At 52.1% G+C, this 1781-nt stretch overlaps 1 protein-coding gene across 1 annotated transcript in view; it reads left to right on the top strand.

Moving 5' to 3' along the window:
• Positions 1 to 1336: 1336 nt before the first annotated feature.
• FGF1 (fibroblast growth factor 1) overlaps positions 1337 to 1781 on the top strand; it is a 95494-nt gene continuing 95049 nt past the window's right edge. The window contains exon 1 of the mRNA XM_007466854.1: positions 1337 to 1656. The gene's annotated coding sequence lies outside the window, so the exon portion shown is untranslated. The remainder of the gene's footprint in view (positions 1657 to 1781) is intronic.

Below are 1781 nucleotides of genomic sequence, written 5' to 3'. Positions count from 1 at the left end.
TGTTTCCTAACTTTACAATCTATCATTCCATGTGGTTAAAAACAGTTCACCTGCCCCCTGCATGCAGCAAAGCATTTCTCCAATATTGAGAAGATGACTGTCCGAAATATTTTCATCTATGATCCAGAGGTCCTTTGGAATCGTGCAGATGCTCGAGAAAATTACTATTTTTAAAAAAGCAAATTATTAGGACCTTTGAATATGTGGTAGTGGCAAATCATGGAGGTTCCTATTAATAAAGTTTGCAGAAATCAACTCTTTCTGTACCTTTCAAGTCCCTTTTAGGAGATCTGTGGCTCATCCATTATCGGAGCTGTGTGATGTCTGTGCCTCTAGTTCTGTCACAGGAGGTGAGCTTCTCTGAGCCTGTCCCTTCAGAGGCACATGAAGTCTCCCTGGCTGCTCCCTGATGAGTTTGGAGAACAGTTTTCCACCCCCAGCTTCCCAGAGGAGGGAGAGACTAGTGAGCATATTTCTAATTCCAACAGGTCAATCTGTACCTCCTATCTGAATCACCAGGTGGGCAGGCTTGCACACACACTCTGTGACACCTCCCAGGCTCAGATGCCTGCATAAGCAGGTAGGACTCTTCATTAGTTACAAGAAACTATTAATCATGTTTCCATTTGGTCTCTTCAAAGACACCTCCTGAGCTGTATCCTTTCAGTCCAGTTTCATTCCTCACCTTGTAGCCAAAGAGTTATTTGTACAGGCAGCTTCCTCTCTTCGTTACCCCATCCTGGCCAGGGGCACAAAGATGCCACCCATGGTCCATTGAAGAAATCCCCACCGGATGATTCGCCTAGTTCAGCATGGACAGGCTTGACTACTGGTGAGGAAGGGCAGAAATATTCTCTCTGCAGCCCCTCCCCAGGCCTAAACTGCATGGCCACTGCCTCGAGCAGCTTTGCAAAATGGAAACAGCACAGACAGACACACACACACCGCCACACACAGACATCTACACCCTGTGCGGAATTCCAGATGCCAGAACCGAAAAGGATTCCCTTTCATCCAGCAGCCTTCTGATTGCAGAGGAGTGTCTCTGAGCCGTGACCCGCTGTTTCCCTGCCAACTGAGGCCTCAAAATAAACAGGAATCTGCTCAGACAGGCTAGTAGTCCATTCAGCTCAGCCATTTGCCCCAAGACAAACCACGCTAAAATAACACCCAGGAGAGCTGCCACTGCCGTCTGCTGTCTCTGCCTCCCTTCCCTGCTGGCCACCAGCTCTGTGCCCCTGGGCCTGCCGCTGGCTGCCCAGGGTTGGGGGCCCTTAGAGCTTCGCGTGCATCCCTGTGGGCGGGGTCGCTAAGGCAGGTCCCCTCTGCAGATCAACGAGGCCAGAGAGAGACCTAGAGGCTGCATTATTAGTCCCCCGCCTGCCTCCCTGCTTCCCGCACAGCCCTGTGGGACTGGGAGCCAGCTCTGTGGCACGGTGTCTGCAGGCGGACCAGCAACTTGATGTACATGCCACGGCCCGTCCCCTCTCCCCATACAGAGCCGCAGCCACCGGGAGGTTCAGAGAGTCGGCTTGGGGCTGCTGGAGAAGCAGCTGCAGCGCGGTGACAGTGACACCACAGAGCGGACGAGACCAAGTGGATCCCCTTTCCCTTCGACCGGAGAGAGGAGCAGCCCTCAGCCTGCAAGCTGTTCAGGTAAGAATCAGGGTTTCTGTTCTGAGCAGGTTATAGTATATCCAGAGCTGAGGTGGAGAGAGAGAGAGAGAGAGAGAGAGCAAGAGAGAGAGAGAGAGAGAGAGAGAGAGAGAGAGAGAGAGAGT

Source organism: Lipotes vexillifer, unplaced genomic scaffold (genome assembly GCF_000442215.2).
Source record: "Lipotes vexillifer unplaced genomic scaffold, Lipotes_vexillifer_v1.1 scaffold99, whole genome shotgun sequence".
Lineage (NCBI taxonomy): Eukaryota > Metazoa > Chordata > Mammalia > Artiodactyla > Lipotidae > Lipotes > Lipotes vexillifer.
This window is presented reverse-complemented; position numbering and strand designations above follow the sequence as displayed.